This window comes from Pinus tabuliformis, chromosome Q, assembly GCF_031772625.1.
Source record: "Pinus tabuliformis cultivar Carrire ecotype Pingquan chromosome Q, CPIR1, whole genome shotgun sequence".
NCBI lineage: Eukaryota > Viridiplantae > Streptophyta > Pinopsida > Pinales > Pinaceae > Pinus > Pinus tabuliformis.
Genome location: NC_142296.1, coordinates 1,282,049,857 through 1,282,068,314, shown reverse-complemented (window position 1 = coordinate 1,282,068,314; position 18,458 = coordinate 1,282,049,857).

Here is an 18,458-nt window from a genome sequence, read left to right as displayed (position 1 = left end):
TAAATAAAAAAGAGAGAGCCCTCTCTGAGCTTAGGAAGGTTAGATCCTGATCTCCAAAGTTGGTTTCTGGTTACCTGTATCATTTCTTTTTCTGACAACTTAGAAGATATTTTGGAGTGATAATAGATTGGACCATTCATCATACATGAAGAGCTTCGCCAACAAACACATAATCTTCAATCACTAGAAGAGAAGATTGAATCTCTACCTATTAATGGCCAAGACTTGTAACATTATTTTCAATGACAACCTGGGGTTGTGCCTTGTCCTATGTACACAATTTCTTTTCTTTCCTGTTTGTTTGTGTGGTCTTGTATTTTGTTTCTCATTTGTGTAAATAAGCGTCGTGTGTGAACGTGTTTTCTAGATTCTTTTCATGTGGCTGAATTGAAAAGAGTCTTCTGACACCACAACATTTGGCTAACCTTCTGTCCTCCTTCCTTGTGTTGGTTATATCTTTTGGTCGATGAAGTTATGACAGAAAATACGGCCTATCTGTAAGGAGAGTTTTGGCCAAACCATGATACGTGTGTCTATACTAGAAACCTTATGCCCACACGTGGTTCTTATGTTTTGGTGTTTTCATGCTTATCCAATTAGTAGAAGAGGAAAAGGGAAAAAACTAAATGAGAAAACTTAAGTGAGAGGTCTCTATATGCTTCTCTAAATGAACAACCTCTCCTGCTCTCAATAAGTCGGGATCCCTCTTTCGCCCATAAAATAAATAAGTTCCAATGCACATTCCTCATTAAATATATAAATAAAGGTGAAAGAAGAGAAATGCTTCATGCACAGAGAGGTGAAGCAACCAACTCTGCCAGGGTACTATCCAGGCTCGATGGTAGCAAATAAATGTTTGTGTTCCTGTAGTGACTCTGTCGGGGTACTATATAGGCCTACTACCAACAAAGCAACATTAGAGATGAAAACATAAACTCTGAAATTATAAGGTCACAAACTATACTATCCCTTCCAATTTGAAAGATTGCAATATTCTTGAATATTATCATTGTGTCAAACTAAGAAGGCACAAAGGGGACCATTTTTATTCAAGGTGTAGGTGGGGAAGCCAAAGTAATCTACATGATGAATCAATACTCGCGGAAGAAATGAGACCCTACATAGAAGAGTCAACCTAGACATAAATGTTGGAATTCTAGCAGTATGTTGCCAAGTGTTGTCACTACTACAACAGCCTCCCAAATTTTGGCCTGCACCAAATTTTTGAGCCTACCATGGTCTTGTATATTGTCTTCGCAAATATTGAAATCCATTCCATGTGTTTTCTTTAAGTGTTTTAGTCCTTTTTGCAAGAAAAGAAAAATGTCATATTTTTGCATGTTAAGTGTCACACGATGTATATAAGCCTTTTTTGGTGGTTTAAATGGGTTATCTTTGTGAAAATGAGTTGATATTACCATGTAAACATCCTTCACACTCATTCCCAAAGTTATGAGCACTATCGCACAAGTGTCATCACGGTCATCATAAAATGTATGTTTGGTGTTGAACTTGTTGTAGGTCATCACAAACTTGTCACACATAGGGAAGTATGTTGTTCATGTGTCATAGATGATCTATGTTTTTGTATCATTAAGTGTTCTAAGTGTGTGATCATAGTCGAGTCTCATAACTCTTCACATAATCTTTGTTGATCCCACACTTAGTCAAATTATGAAAAACATTTCGAACAAGCAACTTAGTCTCATTCGGCCCCTCTAAACTATGCATTGTGTAGTCTCAACCCTCAATATGAACCCATGCCTCTTGAAACTAAGAAATGTGCAATTCCTGCCTCCTAGGATTGTGCATTGTGCAGTCCTAGTGGCCAAGCCCGAACCTTGACCTCTGAAATTCTCAATTTAGCCCTCCAACCTAGACCCAACTGTGTATTGCGCAGTATTTGAGCTCAAGCGTAACCCTTTAGCTCCTTAGTTGCGTAATTTTTCAATCACTGGGTCTTCTCTACCTCCCAGAATCGTGCAGTTGGTTGAAACAATGAAAAAACCCTCAGCCCAGCTCATTAAATTTCAAAACTATGCAATCTGCCTACCATGTCCAGCCTGAACTATGCATTGCGTAGTCTCAAGGCTCAAGCTTCACCGTTGACTTCCTGAGTTGCACAACTACCTAGTCACTAACCCTCTCCTTAAGCCTGAAAGCTGGTTCGGGATCTGTTAGTGGATCAACATGAAACATCTCAAACTAGGGGTTTATTGGACTAATCTTGTCTTTTCATGAGTGAATTGCAAATCCAGGTACTCTATCAGCCCATGACATGATGATGAAGAAGGAGATGGAGAAGGGAAACATGATGAAATACATCTTTGTAGATGGTTATGCAAATTGATCAATCAACATAAAGGAAAGGGACATCAATTTATGATCACAACTCAAGACTTGATATCATTGAAGACTCCTCATCTCTAAGCCATATGGAGGATGACATAAGAGAATACTGAAAGAAGACACATAACAAGGAGAAGAAATAATGACTTGACATTCCCATGTCATCATGTACTCCATGCTAGCCTTGTCATGTCATTTCATTTCATTAGTCGTCATATGCCACATCATTATTGTGGATTATGTAATTATCTATTCCAAATGTATTGAAAAGTGGAAGTCCAAAGGAAACATACAAAATATGAAGAGTTATGTAAAGTCAAAAATTTATAGGAATTCAAAAATTCATGAGGGTAGTCAAAGACTCACAAGGAGGTGAAGCATCATCCCATTGGTTATATATACATCCTCATTGTATGAACAAAGAACTTTTCACCTTGGCTCCTCCCAGGAGGCATTAGAGAGACAAGCTAGTTCTTTTGAGGAGCAAGTGGTGGCTCCAACGCTCCACTATTAGATTTGGTCATGTTCGATGTACACATGTGTCTTGGGACTTATACTTAATATATGAAGCCTGATGACCAACACGTTCTCCAAGCATGTATTATTAATGTTTGTAAGACTGTTATGTGAATTTTTATGGTTCATCTTTCTTTTCACCTGTACTAAAGTAGTTGAACTATTTCGGTTATTTTGGTGCTTATCATATTGAAAATGTTTTGTAATGGTTATAATTCCCATGTCATATTTGTGGAATATTCCTCTAGATGTTAGACATATATCTATTTTTTTTGTTCGCTTCTACCAGAGTGGTACTATTACCTCTCTCTTACAGACTCACTTACTTTTTTCTCCACAATAAGAGAATCTTGACACACCTACAACCAAGCACTCACTAGACACACTTACTTTCTTTCTGAAGGAATATTCTAACTCCACTCTCTTACTAATAGTTAAAGCCAAGGAAAATCTTTAAGAATCCCACAACCGGGCCATATTCCAGATGGGCCTCCTATCCCAAATGATGTGAGGCCTATTGGGACCATAGATCAGGGAGACCCCTTGAGTGTTGGCAGGTCTAGTAACATCAACAAGTACACACATGACTCTTGGAATTGTACTTATTTTTCCTCTACAATTATTACAATATTACATCTTGACTTCCACATCATCATGTGATGAAAATAGACACATCATTATCTTGGATGACTAGGACTAACAATAATTGATGACATGGATTTTATTTAGTGGTGACACGACTGCCACTGTGTTTGTTATTTTTTCATCTTCTGGTCATAATTCTTCCACCCTCGAAAGGGCATTCAATCTCAGAGTCTCTAGGGTGCTTCAAACATCAAGTTTCAATTGTGTTCTTAGTTCTTTTTTGCTTCCTTTGTTTCTCCTATTTTACATACCTTCCTTGTGTGTTCTTTCCATGAGGTCCCTAGAATACTTGTTTCTGCAATCACTCATGATGAGTAGCTATTAGTATGAAAATATCCTACTCTACCATGTTTTATGAATATTTTATTGTTTGTGCCTCTTCCGTGTGCTTAAAATGGTCAAAGGAGCTTTACGGTCCAAGGGCAGACATTATAAGGTTGAAGGATTGAGAAGGAGGAGCTTCAATGTTTTGGCATGTGCTCATGCACCCTAAAGGAGAGAGAAATCAAGGCAGGGTTCATGTCACAAGTTGGAAGGACAAAGGGGAAGGCTTTGGGCTTCCCAGGTGTGCTATGTGCTCAAGGGAGAGAGGGAGGGTGCAGGGTGCACTCCCGAAGGATGAAGGTTGAGGCATCATGCCTTTGTGGTGTGATCATGAACCTAAGAAGCCTTAGGAGTGGCACAAGGTGCACTCTTGAAGGTTGAAGGCTAGGGATTTTTATCTTCGAGGTGCGCTAGTGCACTCAAGCAGTTCAGTGGAGCGTAGGGTGCATAGGTCAAGGCTAAAGGATTGAGCTTCGAGTCTTTGAGCTGCACTAGTGTGCTCAAGGATGGTGAACTTCTTTGAGTTGAAGGAGAGTGCTCAAGGAATACTTAGTCAATTTTTAGTTTTCAATTTGGAACATGAAGGGGATTCATGTTTTTGGAGTGTGCCCAACTCTCTATGAGGGCGCAACTCAGAACAAGGAAGGGGATTTTTGTTTTTTGGAGTGTGCCCAACTCTCTAGGAGGGTGCAAGGCACACTTCTTAACAAAAAAGGGTCTCCACCAAGGATTCAGAGTGCCCTCATGTGCTCTTGGCCTTAATGGGCTTGCTTTGCAACCGATTTTTTTCCAAGACTCGATGATTGGTTAAGGGGTGAGTAGGATGTGTTTCGAACATAGAACCATGCACAATGCTTACTAACTCACCAACAAAAATTGTAAAAACTTGATCAATGATGAATATACATTGAAATTTCACGTTATGCAAATTCCCCAAGTATAAATGGTGAAGTGTGTGAGACTGCGACTTGAAAGTGTTGTTTTACATCAACAAAGGTGTTCTGACCATGAAACACATATAGATATGTTATAATGAATGAAATGAAACTTGAGAACACTCAATAGCACTTAATACATATGAAACAACACAAAACAACACTTGAAAACCAAGGAAACACTTGATACGACCATGAAAGGGCTCCAAAATTAGAATGTAGTGAAAATTTGGGGGGGGGGGATTGTATGAGCGACAACAGCTACCTAGTATAACCAGCTTTTTGAAGCCACCTAGATTATGAGAGTTCCACAATCCCTTCTTTTTAAGAATGATTACCATATTTGGTTCGATATTAATCATTATCACTATTATGTTTGTCCAACGGATGCAAGCAAAGAAAATTTTACAACAGTCCTCTGCCATATTACCTTTCGAAAGAATCTTTCCATAAAGAAGTTATCAGTTGGCCTGGAGTTCAAAAATCATTAAACCTGATGGCATTGATTATGCTCTCAATGGTCTAACTGAGAGAGATGTGCCAATAATTGTTGTCTACTCATCTTGCAAGCATCAAAATTCTCCAAATTATTCCTACTTTGATCTCGAATACCACAATCCTTTACATAAGAAGCTCCAATCTCATTTTTTTTACAACCCTCTTTCCACTTCTATTCCTACTACACTTGTTCCACTTGTAGTGCATCCATTTGTTCTTTCATTCCTCTTTAAGCTAACACCTTTCACCCTGCTTCCCTTCCTCTGTCTTACTTAGTGACTCCATTTACAGTGCCAACAATGCCCACCGCCCCTACTTCAATTGCTTCAACAAATATTTTTGGGTTTTATTTCTCTAAACTTATCCACCTTGATGATGATGAACCTCCTAACCCTATTGTACCATCTCTAATAGTGGAAGGGTCAGACCCTTCTACTCTTCCTCCTGCAAGTTAGTCCCACATAGTGTTGGGTAATTTAATTGATAGTTAAATTATGTCATTAAAATATCAAACTCGGGGTTCATGTACTTGCGAAATGTATGTGCACAATATATGAGAGAAGGTTTATTTTTTATCAATAAATTTAATTATAGTCTATCGAATTGAAATGCAAGTTGTGAATCTAATCTATTCAATATTTTCCCTTATCAAGTTTGTGCACATGTTCTTTCTACAAGACATGTTGAAATCAAAAGGTGATGACCTAAATATTAATATAAGAACAAGAATTCTAAATCTATTCTATCTTGTTGAATGAAAATATTATGCTACTGAACTGAATTGAAAGACTATTTTAATTGAAAAAAATTGGAAATTGAATCTAAGAAACCAAATCAATAGACTATGTTAATTTACTTGAGATAAATATATTCTATTCTTGACTAAAAATGAAATTATTCTAAGTGATTTTGGAAGTAACTTCGTTTTAGGAACATAAATAAGACTAACTTGAAAGCATTGATTCAAATCTAGGCTACAAATCTTACAAATTACTAATGTGCACTTTCTATGATTAGAGATAATTTGAACATTAGAATAAATATCAGACTAAGCAAGAAATGCAAGGCATTAAACTAATTTAGGAAATAATTTTTTATTTTTACTTTTGATTGTGAACACTCAACTACAAAGAGAAATAAACCAATTTATAAAATTAGTGCTTGACATAGTGAAATAAAGCAACAAAACTAATTCAAAATCAAACTAATGGTTGGAAAACGAAATGAAATGAAAATGATACAGTCTCACAAACTCTTTAGGGAGGCCTCCTTTTGAGCTTCAGCATGTTCAAAACTTAGATCAATGGATTAAATCAAGAACACATGTGTAGCATAAGGAACAACATAATGGTTATATTAAAGTATTCTTAAATTCATGTAGTAATTACAAACTATATCCAAAAATTATTATTGTTTTTTCTCATAGAGAAATTTATAACATTCTAATCTAACAACTTCAAAGACATTTGAGCCAAGAAACTAGTATTTCAAATGACATCTAGATGTTCAAATGACAATAGAAAGCATGCTTCTCATGATTTGCTACGATAAGAGAAAATCATGAGAAGATTTTTTTTGATGCATCCTCTACTTTGGATCCAAGCTTTTCTTATTCAATTCCATACTTGCTTGTTGATGACATTGATCGCCTTCAAACTTTGCACAAGGATAGATTGTTGGAACCAGAGTTGACTTCTAGTTTGACCAACCAATTTCTCATGCTCTGTGATTTTCCAGGTAGGCGCAATAGGTGGTCATCCATATGCTCAACATTTGGCATCTATCCATATCTCTTGTTCTCCTTCTAGCTCAGGGAAACCTGTCTAACCATGGGCTGAGCTATAGAATTTCTAGTTAGCTGCAAAATTTGTTCATTTCAGTAGCTATAGGAATGTTTTCATTAATTTTCACAAAGAAACTACAAACTATAAGCCATGAATAAATGATACCTTTTAATGTGTCTGAGCATGACTGAAATGATCTGGTAGCTTGGAAATATAGAAAAATTATTATGAAAAAGATGGAAGTAGTGGTAAAAAGGTTGTCAAAAAGGAGGAAAATTAAGGACTTCAACACACAGTGCCTTCTCCATAGGAAAATTATCCTCCCTATATTGATTCAAAAATGTTGTCTACCCACTCTACAGATGAGAAAACTATTGAGCCTCTACAAGATACCGCAAGTCCCCTTGTATCTAGTAATGTCTATTTACAAGATGCCCTATCTAAATTCATTCAAAAACCAAACAATTACAACAAAGTGCCGCAAATGTGGGTGTTATGAAGAATTTGGTATCTACGGATAGATACTAATTCCCTAGATAAGTAGCTATGTCTAGAACAACATTTTAAAGCACTTTAACCTCTTTCTATAAACAATAGATAAGACAAAGACAATGAGAAGACCTACTTGGACTTTTACTTTCCTCTTCTCTCCTTTGTATTGGTCTCGTCGCTCCTAGTTTATCAGCTTCCTGATCATAAAGCAAGACCAAGTCTCCTTTTGAGAAAATGCGAGGCTTGACATTTCTTTCATATTGTGCCTTGATTCATTTCTTATGTGCTTCATTAGCCAATGCGGCTTCACAACGGGTTTCATCCAGATGGAGAAATTCCAAGAAACATGCTTCTTCTTCAGAAGTTTTGGGTAATAGGCCAATCGCGAGTTTGAGAGATGAAATTTCACATTGTATCAGCAAGATTGCCTCCAGACCATACACCAATTGAAAGGGTGTGAATCCAGTTGCATTTCTCACCAAGGTTCAATATGCCCACAAGGCAGAGTACAAGATTAAATTCTAGTTTTGTTTATGAACCCCTATCATTCTTTGAAGCATTCAATTCAGGAATTTGTTGATGGCTTCAACTTGTCCATTTGCTTGCAGATAATAAGGGGTATAACTATCACGTGAAAGTCTTAACTTAGCAGTCAACTTAGCCATCATGTGATTGCAAAAATGTGACCTATTATCTGTAACTATAGCCTGTGGTACACCAAATTGAGAAACCACGTGGTTAAAATAGAAAAGAGAAGCCATTTCACCACTGTTGTTTAATGTTGGCATCACCTCGACCCATTTGGTAAAATAGTCAACGACGACTATAATGTACCCATGCCCCCCAGCCGAGGTGGGGTTACATGTCATAAATTCAATGCCCCATTTGGCGAATGGTCCAACAACAATGACTATATGCAATGATGCAGACAATAATCTAGCTTTACGGTCATAGATATGGCATGCGTGACAGCTTCTGGCAGAAATTATGCAATCTTTGAATATACTAGGCCAAAAGTAACCAGCACGGACAATTCTCTATGTGGTAGCATAACCAGATAAGTGTCCACCACAAGCACCTGAATGGAAATCATTCAAAACTTTCTCAGCTTCCTCATGTGTGAGGCACCTTCATAAAATCATATCGATACCACGACAATAAAGGGTGTCGCCAACGATAAGATAATCTTTGGATTGGTATTGAATACGTCTCTGTTGCGAGCAAGAGGTATCAAGCTGAAAAGTTTGGGTCTGGAGATAAATCAGTATATCTCCATACCATGAATCAGATGACAAAATTAGGAATAGATACTCATCTCTAATTGATGGTTCTAATGTTGAATCGATATAAGTCGATGGAAGGTTGTTATCAGGAAAACTAGTGTCTATGCAGAGCTGCTAGTCCCACTAAGGCTGGTAGCTTTAGAAACAAACAAACTAAAAACTACTTTCATTTTCCTTTATGAGTAATAGATAAGAGAAGAATAAGGAGACCAACCTCTGTCTTGCGCTTGGTTCCTTGCTCGATTCCTCTCTCTTCTGACAGGTCTTCGCCACTCGCTTCCTTGTCTACCCAGCTTCAAAGAGTACCTATAGAATCAAAGCAGCATAACACTATCCAAGAACATAGATCTATTATCATAAACAATATAGGACCAAATGTATATTGACCACACAAATGCATAAATCATCAATCATACAAGAATGTGGAGGAAAACTTGAATAGCTTTATTGATAATCAAGAAAGAGCAAAGAGGATTACAACCAATTATTCTGACCCAGCATCATCCTCTCAGCAAGAAAGCCCTTCTTCACCTCATGAAAAGCTTAGATCACCCAACACTATGATATTGCACCAAGAAACCAACAACACTTCGGCCTTACAAGATACAAAATTCTAGCCTCTGGATCTCTAGGATGAGGGATCCATATATAGATGTTTGCAAGGGGAATGAGTCAGCTTTTGAGATTTGATTAGTGTCCTCTCTCTGATAGTTCTTGATTCTACTTGGAGATTGATGATCTCTTACTCATCTCTGGTCGAATGCAGAGAGGCAAGTGTCACAGGAGAAGTTTCTGGAAGATTCCATGCTCCTCCACCTTGCGGATTGACCCTGCCATTTGTCCACTCTCGCCCATCGCACCCCATAGAAGGGAGTTTCAACATGCATCGCACCTACTGTGTGTATTTAGGTGGGATGCAACGCACATTGAGCATGGGGCAGGTGAAATGGTTCAGTTTTGACCAGTTCTGAGTAGTTTTTCATGGAGAACTTCTGGGAGATGCTGTAATCAGTTGACCTTGTTCTTTTAGGGGTTGGAAAAACACCTTTAGGGACTTAGGAGCCCTTATTTTATGGACATTTATGATTGGGGTTGCAGTGCCCTAAAATTTGTATAACAGTTTCCCCCTAAAGCATGAGGTCGTTAATCTTTTGATGTCAGATGAAATGCTTTATCATGAGGATCCGGAGTTTTTTTCAAGCTAGAAGGTGACCTGTAATAAGATACAACACAATACATTATCTTCATAATATTTTCATGATCTAGCTGAGGTGGGAATTCCCATGCTCAGCTTTATAAATTCATTTTCATGTACATAGGAAAGAAAATCGTCTGAGTGTAGACTGATGATTCTGGTAGAGCCATCATCCCTTGGATTGGATGATTATCTTTGCAGCAATGATGTACATTTGATGTCTTTATTTTCCTGAATATATATCGCAGCCCAGATGGATGAAACTAGATTCGGGGTCTTCAATCTCGTTCGATCTTCACTCAAAGTACAAGTCGATCCATGTGAGAGATGTTCTGGAGTCGAACATGGAAAGAAATCACCTGATTACCATCCAATGATGTAAGCTATTAACAGGCGCGAGAGGAATCACCGATAATGATGATGACCCTAAAGGTACTACAGTAAAATTCACGTGGTGTGAATAAGGGAATTGGCATCGAACGCCACGCAAAATCTTTCAGTTGAAGGCCATTGATGTAAACCTGTCGCCGGAAGTGAGAAACTTGCCATTGAGGCATGCAAGCTTCAAATTACTGAAAGGGTTTTTCCTAGACCAACTTCTTGGATAATGAGCTGACGTCGAAAAGAAGCGATCCGTCATAGGAGGGCCTTAGTGAAACCCACACCAATGACACAGAATGGAGAAAATGATTTTAATGGAGGTGAAAACAATCTGGTGATATAAGGTTCAGGGTGGCGGTCATGAAAGAGTGGAGCGTAAATGTATTGCAGTGGGTGAGATATAGGTGAATTCTCTGAGTGACTTCTCTTGAACATATCGGTGACACTGACATGATGGATTGGTAGCACTAACCCCAAATGTGGATGGTGTGACATAACCATGGTGATGTGACCAATTAATGGAACAACCCAACCCAACTCAGATGCGGAGTGAAAATGTCATGTTCAAGAGCGACTTGCTACCAACAAAACTTCTTCAAGTTTTCTTCCCAATTTTTCCCGAGTCATTGCTGACCAGTACCTCTTTATTTTTTTCAAGCTTGAGGAGGATAACATATGCTTGTTTTATGATTTTCCCTTCGGGCAAACCCATCGCTATGTTTTAACGAGCCTAGTGATAGTGAAACTCGTTCTTGTCTATTATGGAAAAGTTTGTCGCTATTCGGTTTTAATGAGTTTAATGACAAAGATAACTCGGTCCTTTTCAATTTTAGAGAGTCTGAAAAGGGACGTAAAGGAAACTCCAAAAATCCTTTTTCATCATCTAATCCCTTAAGTCTGAAAAAGTATCAAATAATACAAAAGGGATGAATTTTCGGTAATTTTAATGAGTTGAACAAAACAAGTGCTCGATCTTTTTGTGTAATAATCCCTCAGGTAAAAAAAGATTAAAATCTAAAGGAGGGATAGCACTTCCAGTCCCTTTAACGAGCTGGAGAGGCCAATGGCTCAACAATCTTTTCATATTTTACGATTCAGTTGAAAAGAGCTTAAAGGAGACTCGTCTTTGAGGAACGAGTGATAGATTCGGGTAGTAGCTGATTCTAGGTAAGGGTTGGAATTTTCCAATCACGACAGTGTCACAAGGATGGCTAACAGGATCACTCTTCGCCGCTGTTCCTCAAAAGGGGTAAACAATCAAGTGGAGGTGAATGATCGGCCAATACAGAGTGGAGGTGATGATGAGAACACGACCAAGGCTTCAAAGGTTGATGATAATACATTCACGATGATTATTTACCTGAAAATGGTTCATTTTTTAATGAGCTTAAATGTTGGGGGAAACACTTGCTCATCGCTTATGTTTACTTTTTAACGAGCTTGAATTCCGCATTAAAACTACTCGATCCAGTCATATAATAAGGATGTCTCATCTAAGATGCCATTTTTAAGAAGCTTGCACCTTACAAAGATTTTCTCCGCATCCTTTCTTTATGCAAGTTAGGAAACGACCAATCCGATTAGTTTAAAGGGTTAGAGGACCTATAAATTTAAAAAATAAATGATTTCTCTTTGCTTGCATGCCAAAAGGTTTGCATGCCCCCAGGTATAGCGAAAAATTTCCAGGTTAAAAAAGATTTTTCCATCTGTGTCACAGACAAAACACTTCTTCGGCGATGTCTACCGAAATAGACAAAGGTGAGTGGCACAGACACCTCCACTCACATAACTTTGACAAGGGAATCTTATTCCAGCCTAATCCCATTTTCCTAAATGGACGGGTGTGTCAGACTAGTCATATATCCTCCGCGGAAACCTACATTATACCCAAGGTTTTCCTGCCAAAGTAGACCAGGTGTTATAGCTCCAAATCTCACTCTTATGGTTTGTGATGCTGCACGCATGGCCTAGGGCAACCCCTCCTTCCAGACCTGGTCCAAAAATTTAAAAAACAATGTTTTATTCCCTATACGCGACATTTCCCTGAGTTAAACGCGTGTACACGCGGGTCTGTGTATACCCAACCCGCGTATATGTATTAAAACACTTAAAAAAATAAATAATTCCTTATTTTCGGGCGGAGATCGGGGGTTTTACCTGCTGATCGTGTTAGTGCCCGTGGCCCAACTATTCCCAACCAACTCCTAACTAAAAAACTACTTTGGAGATGGTATAAAAAGACATCAAAGGGAAGGCCTAAGGGAGAGAGAGAAAAGAAGAGCAAGATTATTATGCTGAGATTTTCCCCATAGACTAGGTCTGAAGTCCTTGGTGCCTTCTGCACTTCCCCCATTTTGCATAGGAAACCCTTGTTTCCATGTGTATTGGTGATCATCCATCCTTTATATCACCATTGAGTAAGACTTGGAAGGAGCTCTTGTTGGAGGCTTGAGGCTGGAACAAATCCGGGAGGAAGCTTTGCTTGGAGCCTGTTGAAGGTGTTTCAGGTGAAATCTTTTCGTTATATGTACTTTACTTGCCTTTATATAAAGAAACATGTCTTGTTTCCCGAAACAATATTTCTTTATGCTTATGAGATTCTTGTCTTGAATTCTTATGCAAGTAGTTACTTAAAGATTTTTATAACTAACTTTGTAGCATGAAGATGGTTTATATATAAGTATTTGTCCATGTACTGTTGTGTTCTTTGATTTGTTTGTTTTACAGGTCAAAGGAAGAAGAAGGGAACTCGAAGAAGGGTTTGGACCCTAAAGGCCTTCTCGAACGTAGGACCTTAGGTACGTACCCTTAACGTTAGAATTTGCTTAAAGTAAAGATAATGGCTGTGTGTGTGTTTCTTTGAATAAGAAATTTTCAGTTTGGTAGAGCCTTAGCCCAAAGGACCCTAGGGGTACTTTCCCTTCAACCAGAATTGGCGACTCTATTGGTGGATACCTCGCCTCTGTGTCAGCTTTCATTATTGGTTGGGTCAGAGGGTTTCTGCCATGCGCTAGCCACATCTTGTGTACGCCGGAAACGTACTTCGGTTGGGTTACTACATCTTTTTCATCTGATTCCTTCCACATTATTGGCCTACGGGTTACACTCGCGCTAGATTGATGGAGGATGCCTTAGTGCCTTCCTTCTAGCGGGTCTTTCCCTATCGACTCCGACTCATTGATCTGGGGCAAAGATCTAGAGTCCATTTGGCAGTACCTTGGGGTTTGCAGTCATTAGTGGCAGATTCCTCGCTATCGACAGTGGGAAACCATCATTGTCTCCTGATCGATAGATTCTTACAGGTGTTCGACTTCAGCTCATCTATTCACACTTGTTAGATTGTACTGGGTACCTTGACGCTCATTATCATTATCGATGAGTAGTCTCACGTTTGTTAACGGTATACATCAATGACCGATAATCAAACGATTTCTCACATGGTCGACTTCAGATCATTTATTCCCATGGTGTAGAAATGTACCACGGCGGTCGGTGAAGACCTCAGGTTGTATCAGCATTCATTGGTTCACTTGACAGTTGCTCCTGTTACTGCTAGTTGACACCACTCCACTTTATATGTTGCAGTCAGTCATGGCGACATTCTATATGCTGGTACCTGAGTTTGCAGTGTAGTACCATCCTATTCCATCATGTTCAGTTGGTACCTTTTGGGATCAGTCTTTGATATCAGTGATCCGTTGCATCTTTCAGCATCATTGACAGTCTTATATGTGATATTCAGACATGTACTTACTCATTATGATCAGATGATCCATTATGTATCTTCCAGTCATTTATACTTTTATACTTAGTGGATCCGCTTGTACTTGATATGCGGACATGCTTTACTTTTCCTGAGCATGGGTATGCCCGCCTCAGACAGTGTTTCTTTCTGATCTCCTTTCGGTGGCTTGGCAGGCTGAATTCTGGTGCAGTCCTCCTCGATTTTTCGACAGAGTTCCTTTCCATGTACTTACATAATATATTTCGGCCATCATGTTCCCCTTCTGACCTCATATATTAGGGGGCATCTATTATAGCTCCAAATCTCACTCTTATGGTTTGTGATGCTGCACTCATGGCCTAGGGCAACCCCTCCTTCCAGACCTGGTCCAAAAATTTAAAAAACAGTGTTTTATTCCCTATACGCGACATTGCCCTGAGTTAAACGCGTGTACACGCGGGTCTGTGTATACCCAACCCACGTGTATGTATTAAAACACTTAAAAAAATAAATAATTCCTTATTTTCGGGCAGAGATCGCGGGTTTTACCTGCTGATCACCTGTTAGTGCCCATGGCCCAACTGTTCCCAACCAACTCCTAACTAAAAAACTACTTTGGAGATGGTATAAAAATACATCAAAGGGAAGGCCTAAGGGAGAGAGAGAAAAGAAGAGCAAGATTATTATGCTGAGATTTTCCCCATAGACCAGGTCTGAAGTCCTTGGTGCCTTCTGCACTTCCCCCATTTTGCATAGGAAACCCTTGTTTCCATGTGTATTGGTGATCATCCATCCTTTATATCACCATTGAGTAAGACTTGGAAGGAGCTCTTGTTGGAGGCTTGAGGCTGGAACGAATCTAGGAGGAAGCTTTGCTTGGAGCTTGCTGAAGGTGTTTCAGGTGAAATCTTTCTGTTATATGTACTTTACTTGCCTTTATATAAAGAAACACGTCTTGGTTCTCGAAACAATCTTTCTTTATGCTTATGAGATTCTTGTCTTGAATTCTTATGCAAGTAGTTACTTAAATATTTTTATAACTAACTTTGTAGCATGAAGATGGTTTATTTATAAGTATTTGTCCACGTAATGTTGTTTTCTTTGATTTGTTTGTTTTACAGGTCAAAGGAAGGAGAAGGGAACTCCAAGAAGGGTTTGGACCCTAAAGGCCTTCTCGAACGTAGGACCTTAGGTACGTACCCTTAACGTTAGAATTTGCTTAAAGTAAAGATAATGGATGTGTGTGTGTTTCTTTGAATAAGAATTTTTCTGTCTGGTAGAGTCTTAGCCCAAAGGACCCTAGGGGTACTTTCCCTTCAACCACCAGGGTGCATGCCCCATGGGTTTCAGTCATGTCCTCTGAATCACTCGCGCCCATCAGGAGGACGGACTGGGGATTGATGAGACATTCCTTGCATGAAAAGACCATTCAGGGTTGGTATATGACTATTTGCTATGTGTGAACTGGGGAATGAAAGCTGGTCTACGAGCTTGACCACTCTTCCTTCATGCGGAAAACACATTACTCTAAAGAGTGAGGAGACAAAGGCTCCCATGTAATAAATATAGTCTTGTCCAAGGAGTAGATTATAATCCAGGGGTCCTTGGACTACCATTACGTTCATATGAACAATTTTCCTTCTCTATGTTATCGGCACATTGGGAAGGATCCCTAATGGTTGACTGGTTCCTTTGTCAAAGCCTGTTATATTTCTCATCTCAGGCAAAAGTGATGGCAAACCAAGCACTTTCCAAGAAGTTGAGGAAATGATACTCACAGAAGCCCCTTCATCTATGATGGTACCGGACATGACCATTCTATATATTTGAGCAATGATTCGAAATGGTACACTAGCCGGTAAACGGGGTCTGCCTAGTAGATTCCAGTCAAAGGAAACAACTAGGTCACTTGGAGGTGGGACCGAATAGACAACCGAATACGACTCTGACGAACTTCCTTCCTGCAGTAAGGGAACGGGTAGACTGCCCCCATGTTCATCGGAGTCTGTTCTTATGAAGAGAATTTGGATTGTGTCATCCTTGTTCTCTTCGGTGGCTGTATCATCTGAAGATTGATCCTATGAAGGCAAGACCGGGTCAACTGCCGCCTCGACCTTTTGACTTTCGCCTGGTGTGGATTCAGATGGTTCATCTTCAATGATAGATGCTTCGGCCGACCACAAGGGCGTGTCAGCCAGATTCTCAACTAGTGACGGACTCGGCAAGAATTTCTTATATCCAGGAGGAAGCTGTAACGGTGAAACCGGACGGTCATCCAAAACTCTTTTAGCCTCATCTAAGAAGGGAAAATGGTGGATGGCATGATCGCCTTCACACAATTTACAAGGAAATTTATATTTTCCTTTTTTTCCAAGGGCTTCACTTTCACTAGTTGACGATGTATGCTCAACATGATCGTCAGAGGTTGATGACACCGGATTGTGCAAACAAGGGGACCAGTCCCTTAAGATCCGAGGGATGCAAGGACGATCTCGACGATAGTGGTCTCCTTTGCAAATGACACATGGCGATTTAGGCCTGGTCAGTGCAGTGTGTGGATTTTTGCTAGACGATGCTTGGTTGCCCCTTTTTGCCTTTGGCATCTTCTTCTTCTTCTCTTTCTTCTTCTTCTCCTTCTTCTTCTCAGTTACTTGATTTTGGGCTTTACAAGCTTCATCAAGCGAAGAGGAAGGAGGAGAGGAAGAATTGGACGAAGTAGAGGGTTGGGGGGTAACTTTGGTATCGTTTAGCTGCTGACTTGATTGTTCAGGAATCACGGTGTTCTGAATGATAGAAGTTGAGAAGAGCCATATGGGCAAGCCGATTGTCAATCCTGGAAGAGACAATGTGGCCATATGGGGTGCACCGACATCTCCCCAAGAGGAGAAGGGACTAGGATTTCCTCCAAGGGAAACTCCTTGGTTGGTGGACTCCATTTTTCTAAACCTAAGACCAATGTAGGAAAGGTGATGTTTATTCCATTTAAAATAAATTTTAGACGCTTTGACACAACTTGTTTTTTCAATTTTTAAGAGTCAAGAAAAAACAAAAGATGACTCTAGTCGCCTTCGATTTTTAATGAGCCTGAAGTGACAAGTGCTCAGATGGACCTTTTCCGTTAAGGAGTCTGAAAAGGAACGGAAGGGACTGCTCTGGAAATCTAGACAGAGGGATTACCAAACCAATCGCAAAACTGCAGAATACTTTTTATGGTAGGGCAGTCAATCTTACCGAATGCTGTGTTTATTGCATTGCGATCGATAGGGCGGCAGACATGGCTTCCTATGGATAAAGGATTAAGCCTATTGTGGTCTCCCAAAATATACTCGACGGTACGTGGGAGCACAAGTCCATACTGGCACTTATCGTCTCAAAGTGGAGGAATCACCCAACCAACAGTGAAAACAACAGTTACCAGGCTTTACGACGCCGAAATACGTCTCTAGCCTAGACTTCTAGATGTTGTGCATTAGGTTCCAAAACATTTTTAGATTCATTAAATTTATTTTATAGTTGATCTTGCTTAAGAAATTTTCCTTTCAGGTTCACCGCGTGATGTAGATGTACAATTCCTAAAATGCAATCTAAGATGACAAACAGTCGTTTAATCTTCTTTTTGCAATGAAAATCCTAGCTACTAAGGAAACAGAGATGATTTTCATTCAACAAAGAGTAGAGAGCACACACTATATGCACTGTCCTAAATCAAACCAACAAACAGTCTAAATGCAAATGCACATGCATGTATTTGTTTTCAACCTTCTTAATGTGTGAATAATAAAAAGAAACCTAAACACAAATCTGAATTATTTTTCAAAGCGACAATCACTAACAAGCTTCTTTTCAAAACAAAATGAGGACAATGACGACACTTTGTTATTTGGAATTGAAAACTTGCTTTCGACACTCAAAAAACTACTAATTCAAATCAAATACAAGAGTAACAGTGTAATTGACTATCAAGAACAATCAGATTCTCTTCTATGACTGAAAACGACACTTGCGACACTTTCAAATCAAGAAACGACAGTACAATTACGCTACTTCCTTGTAAAGGAGAACTAAAAATGACTCAAAAATACATAAAAACATTTATAATTATTTGCACAATGGAGGCGGAAAAACAACAAGGAAAGGGGTTTCAAACAAAGGTGTACTAACTACAGACAACCAAACTCCTTAATAGAGCTGAAAAGTATGAACACAAAAGCCAAAATCTAAGAGCAGAGGAGGTCTGATCAGCGCACCTGTAGCACAGGGAAACTGAAATGCAACACACCTACTACACTCGGGAAGTTCGATGCATTTAGGTTTCAGAGAAGACACAGTGCG